The sequence below is a fragment of the Cervus canadensis genome, chromosome 26 (genome assembly GCF_019320065.1).
Source record: "Cervus canadensis isolate Bull #8, Minnesota chromosome 26, ASM1932006v1, whole genome shotgun sequence".
NCBI classification, from domain to species: domain Eukaryota; kingdom Metazoa; phylum Chordata; class Mammalia; order Artiodactyla; family Cervidae; genus Cervus; species Cervus canadensis.
Window position 1 is genome coordinate 38793653 of NC_057411.1, and position 6558 is coordinate 38800210.

Below are 6558 nucleotides of genomic sequence, written 5' to 3' on the forward strand. Positions count from 1 at the left end.
ACAGTGTCTTGGAACATACTTAACTAATGTTTGCAAATGAATAAATAAAATACCAAGCAAATGATTACACATTCTAGCATTTGTCATCTCTAAATTTCATATGCCAATCCTTATCTAACTTACATTGTTTTTGTTCCTTTGTAATTTTATTTTTCAGTAGTAAAGATATCCTTTTTTTTATAAAAGTACCCCCAAAAGTAATTTATATATTGACTCCAAGATCCAATCAGCAAAAGGTTTGATATTAAACTATTCGGAATATAAAAAATTATATCTAACTCTGTGTACACTCTACAGAAAGATCCTTAAGTTCAAAGTGAAATTTTAACTCTGAAAAGTATAGGCAGTTCAGTTCACTCAGTCATGTTTGACTCTTTGCAACCCCATGGACTGCAGCACGCCAGGCTTCCCTGTCCAGCACCAACTCCTGGAGTTTGCTCAAACTCATGTCCATCGAGTCAGTGATGCCAGCCACCCTTCTCCTCCTGCCTTAATCTTTCCCAGCATCAGGGTCTTTTCAAATGAGTCAGCTCTTTGCATCAGGTGGCCAGAGTACTGGAGTTTCAGCTTCAGCATCAGTCCTTCCAATGAACACTCAGGACTGATCTCCTTTAGGATGGACTGGATGGATCTCCTTGCAGTCCAAGGTATTCTCAAGAGTCTTCTCCAACATCACAGTTCAAAAGCATCAATTCTTCGGCGCTTAGCTTTCTTTACAGTCCAACTCTCACATCCACACGTAACTACTGGAAAAACCATAGCTTTGACTATGTTGGCAAAGTAATGTCTTGGCTTTTTAATATGCTGTCTAGATTGGTCATAGCCTTTCTTCCAAGGAGCAAGCATCTTTTAATTTCATGGCTGCAGTCACCATCTGCAGTGATTTTGGAGCCCCCAAAATTAAAGTCTCTCACTGTTTCCATTGTTTCCCCAACTATTTGCCATGAAGTATTGGCAGAAACTACCCTAAATTCTGCCTCAGATAAGTAAAACTTATCTTACAGAGGTTGGTAACCACCAAAATAAAGTGAAAAGAAACAGGAAATGACACATATGGACTTAAAAGTTGCAATGTAAGAATTCAGAAAGATGTGTGGGAAAACTCTACATGGTAGCTGTCAAACACAAGGTTAAAAGAGCAACTTCTTTTTTCATGTTCTTATTGTCCCATTTTTGGCTGGTAAAAGCCCCCATCAACTGCGCTCCTGTGTCCTTTTGATAAAACCTCAGACAGTATTCTTATATAGCTTCTTTGCTTTCAGGCAAGCTGTCCTAGGACATCTGCACATTTCCTGCCCAGCACCTGGAAGTGGCACTTTTCCATGGAATTCTGGTTCCTTTAAAGGGGAAAATGGTATTTAGATGGATGCTAAGGGTGTTCGCTGCTCCTTATTTGTTATTGCTTTCAGGCATTTCCGGGGAGAGAGCTAGGAAATATGTACTGTTTTAGAAAGGAAAAAATAAATTGTGACTTCATACTATATTCCCGAATGAAGTTTAAAATCACAGAATTTTTAAACTTAAAATCTCCAGTTAGCCATCTGTATGTCTTCTTTGGAGAAATGTCTGTTTAGTTCTTTGGCCCATTTTTTGATTGGGTCATTTATTTTTCTGGAATTGAGCTGCAGGAGTTGCTTGTATATTTTTGAGATTAATCCTTCGTCCGTTTCTTCATTTGCTATTATTTTCTCCCAATCTGAGGGCTGTCTTTTCACCTTGCTTATAGTTTCCTTTGTTGTGCAAAAGGTTTTAAGTTTCATTAGGTCCCATTTGTTTATTTTTGCTTTTACTTCCAATATTCTGGGAGGTGGGTCATAGAGGATCCTGCTGTGATTTATGTTGGAGAGACATTTCTCCAAAGAAGACATACAGATGGCTAACAAACACATGAAAAGATGCTCAACATCACTCATTATCAGAGAAATGCAAATCAAAACCACAATGAGGTACCATTACACACCAGGTCAGTGAATGGCTGCTATCCAAAAGTCTACAAGCAATAAATGCTGGAGAGGGTGTGGAGAAAAGGGAACCCTCTTACACTGTTGGTGGGAATGCAAACTAGTACAGCCACTATGGAGAACAGTGTGGAGATTCCTTAAAAAACTGGAAATAGATCTGCCATATGACCCAGCAATCCCACTTCTGGGCATACACACTGAGGAAACCAGATCTGAAAGAGACACATGCACCCCAATGTTCATCGCAGCACTGTTTTTAACAGCCAGGACATGGAAGCAACCCAGATGCCCATCAGCAGACGAATGGATAAGGAAGCTGTGGTACATATACACCATGGAATATTACTCAGCCTTAAAAAGAATTCATTTGAACCAGTCCTAATGAGATGGATGAAACTGGAGCCCATTATACAGAGTGAAGTAAGCCAGAAAGATAAAGAACATTACAGCATACTAACACATATATATGGAATTTAGAAAGATGGTAACGATAACCCTATATGCAAAACAGAAAAAGAGACACAGAAATACAGAACAGATTTTGAACTCTGTGGGAGAAGGTGAGGGTGGGATGTTTCAAAAGAACAGCATGTATACTATCTATGGTGAAACAGATCACCAGCCCAGGTGGGATGCATGAGACAAGTGCTCGGGCCTGGTGCACTGGGAAGAAGACCCAGAGGAATCGGGTGGAGAGGGAGGTGGGAGGGGGGATCGGGATGGGGAATACGTGTAAATCTATGGCTGATTCATATCAATGTATGACAAAACCCACTGAAATGTTGTGAAGTAATTAGCCTCCAACTAATAAAAAAAGAAAAGAAAAAAAATAAATAAAGAAAATTTTCAGCATCAAAAAAAAAATAAATAAATAAAGTCACAGTGAGAAGGAAGGTCAGGAGGCACATGGCCTGGCCAAATATTTTTCAGAGACGAGCTCTGCTCTCCTGGTTCAGCCATCACCACGAGGTCGTGTCCCTGCTCACCTTCTTCAGTTACTCCGTTGCTCCATGCATCAAGAAAAACATTTAGCAAGGTCAAAGTCAGTATCTCTAAGCAGTGGGCCCCAAGTGCTTTTAACAAGTCCGTTGAACTGCCTGTGGCGATCTGGAGCAGCAACCGTGTGTTTCCCAGCGCAGAGGAAAGCACTCGGAATGCTGGATACCATTGTCCTCTTCTCGTATGCTGTGGGCCTTCTCATCAGCGGTATCTTGCCGATCAGCTGAATTTGCGATGGGTTCTATCTTGTGACATGTGCTTTTCTGCATTAGCGGTGTTCATCTTTGGTGCTCTCAGGGAATGGCTGCATTCCTACAACAAGGGGCTGTACTTCAGCCTGGGGATCGTTGAATGGCCTGCTGCCGTCCACCTGCTGGCCCAGCATGGTTTTTGTTACTGGAAACTGGTTTGGGAAAGCTGGACTAGGCGTTGTTTTTGGTCTCTGGAGTGCCAGTGCCTCAGTGGACAGTATTTTGGGGGCATGTCTAGCTTCTTCCGTTCTGCAGTATGGTTATGAGTACGCCTTCCTGGTGATGCTGGCTGTGCAGTTTGCAGGTGGGACCATCATCTTCTTTGGACTCCTGGTGTCACCAGAAGAAATCGGTCTCCCAGGTATTGAGACAGAAGAAAATTCTGAAGAAGACTCACACAGGCCATGAATTAATTGTGCTGAAAATGAAGGTGAAGCTGAGCCTAATTACTGAATCCAAGAAGGCAATATTGTGACCCAAGTCAAGGCAATAAGCTTCTACCAGGCTCATTGCCTTCCCAGAGTTATAGCGTATTCCCTGGACTATGCATGCTTGAAAGTAAAAATCACTCAGTTGTGTCCGACTCTTTGGGACCCCATGGACTAATTCTCCAGGTCAGAATACTGGAGTGGGTAGCTGTTCCCTTCTCCAGGGGATCCTCCCAACCCAGGGATTGAACCCAGGTTTCCCACATTGCCAGCAGATTCTTTACCAGCTGAGCCACCAGGGAAGCCTAAGAATATTGGAGTGGGTAGTCTATCACTTCTCCAGGGGATCTTTCCAACCCAGGAATTGAACCGGAGTTTCCTGCATTGCAGACAGATTCTTTACCAGCTGAGCTACCAGGGAAGCCCTTGAAGTTAGTGAATTACTCCTTCTGACTGCCCTTTTATCTGAGTGTCAACTTCAAATGGAAGGAGGCTGAAGCTGACCAGTTGTTCATTTGGTAAGATGTTGGAGGAATTATAGATGGAATGCTGCAAGGCTTCATCTCCCATGTGTTACAGAAAAGAGCACCGGTGTTAGTTCTCAGTCTGCTTTTGTTCTTCGGGTTCCTCCTTGGATACAATCGCTCTCCAGATGATAAGTCCATCAATGCACTTGTCACAGGATTTTTTATTGGTGGACCTTCTAATATGATTTACTTCAGTTCAGTTCAGTTGCTCAGTTGTGTCTGACTCTTTGAGATCCCATGGACTGCAGCATGTCAGGCCTCCCTGTCCATCACCAGCTCCCGGAGTTTACTCAAACTCATGTTCACTGAGTCAGTAATGCCATCCAACCATCTCATCCTCTGTCGTCCCCTTCTCTTCCCACCTTCAATCTTTCCCAGCATCAGGGTCTTTTCCAATGAGTCAGTTCTTTGCATCAGGTGGCCAAAGTATTGAGTTTCAGCTTCAGCATCACTCCTTCCAATGAATATTCAGGACTGATTTCCTTTAGGATAACTGGTTGGATCTCCTTGCAGTCCAAGGGACTCTCAAGCATCTTCTCCAACACCACAGTTCAAAAGCATCAATTCTTTGGTGCTTAGCTTTCTTTAGACTCCAACTTTCACATCCATACATGACTACTGGAAAAACCAGAGCTTTGACTAGATGGACCTTTGTTGGCAAAGTAATATCTCTGCTTTTAATTTTTTTATTTTTTTCATTTATTTTTGTTAGTTGGAGGCTAGTTACTTTACAATATTGTAGTGGTTTTTGCCACACATTGACATGAATCAGCCATGGATTTACATGTGTTCCCCATCCTGATCCCCCCTCCCACCTTCCTTCCCATCCCATCCCTCTGGGTCTTCCCAGTGCTGTCTCTGCTTTTTAATATGCTATCTAGGTTGGTCATAACTTTTCTTCCAAGGAGTAAGCGTCTTTTAATTTCATGGCTGCAGTCACTATCTGCAGTGATTTTGGAGCCCCCCAAAATAAAGTCTGTCATTGTTTCCACTGTTTCCCCATCTATTTGCCATGAAGTGATGGGACTGGATGCCATGATCTTAGTTTTCTGAATGTTGAGATTTCAGCCAACTTTTTCACTCTCCTCTTTCATCAAGAGGCTCTTTAGTTCTTCTTTGCTTTTTGCCATAAGGGTGGTGTCATTCTGCATATCTGAGGTTATTGATAATTCTCCCCGAAATCTTGATTCTAACTTGTGCTTCATCCTGCCCAGCATTTCTCATGATGTACTCTGCCTATAAGTTAAATAAGCAAGGTGACAATATACAGCCTTGATGTACTCCTTTCCTGATTTGGAACCAGTCTATTGTTCCGTGTCCAGTTATAACTGTTGTTTCCTGACCTGCATACAGATTCCTCAGAAGGCAGGTCAGGTGGTCTGATATTCCTATCCCTTTCAGAATTTTCCACAGTTTGTTGTGATCCACACAGTCAAAGGCGTTGGCATAGTCAATAAAGCAGAAGTAGATGTTTTTCTGGAACTCTCTTGCTTTTTTGATGATCTAAAGGATGTTGGAAATTTGATCTCTGGTTCTTCTGCCTTTTCTAAATCCAGCTTGAACATCTGAAAGTTTACAGCTCACATACTGTTGAAGCCTGGCTTGGAGAATTTTGAGCATTAACTTCTCTAGCGTGAGATGAGTGCAATTGTGCAGTAGTTTGAGCATTCTTTAGCATTGCCTTTCTTCGGAATTGGAATGAAAGCTGACCTTTTCCAGTTCTGTGGCCACTGCTGAGTTTTCCAAATTTGCTGGCATATTGAGTGCAGCACTTTCACTGCATTATCTTTTAGGATTTGAAAGAGCACAACTGGAATTCCATCACCTCCACTAGCTTTGTTTGTAGTGATGCTTCTTAAGGCCCACTTGACTTCACATCTAATGCGATTTATCTCTGCTATTTCTGCGAATCTTGGTCATCAGGCACTGATCTGAGAGAGCAATGAGGCTTTGGTGATGAGTCACTGGGATTGTTGATGGAACGGGGAGTATTGAATCTGCCGTGGGCCAGTATTTAGTGTCTTTGGTCCAGGACAACCTAGGATGGATGTCGGTTTTCTACTTTTTCATTATTATGACAAGTTGTACAATTCTGTTTATTTCACCGTTAATAGTGAGGGACACATGCTCTCTTATGCAAAGATGACAAGCTCGTGTTTTCAGTGAGTGACCAGAGTCCACAAAAGAACAAGAATAATCAGGAGACACATCAGGGCTATTATTTCTTCTAATTCGCCCTATTTTGGGTTTGCCTTAAGAACTCCAACATAGCCTCAGATTGTCCAGCCTCTTTCAGCAGGGTCAGCCCCTGGAGATGCTGACCAGAGTGAAGGTTGGGTTGTTTTTTCTCCACTACAGGAATTATTGTTAATGATTTTTATTCGTCTCCGTT

The 6558-nt window shown here is 42.2% G+C and overlaps 1 pseudogene; it reads left to right on the top strand.

Annotated features, from left to right (window-relative positions):
- The first annotated feature begins 2867 nt into the window (after positions 1 to 2867).
- Positions 2868 to 6336, top strand: LOC122428348 (annotated as a pseudogene).
- The last annotated feature ends 222 nt before the right edge of the window (positions 6337 to 6558 follow it).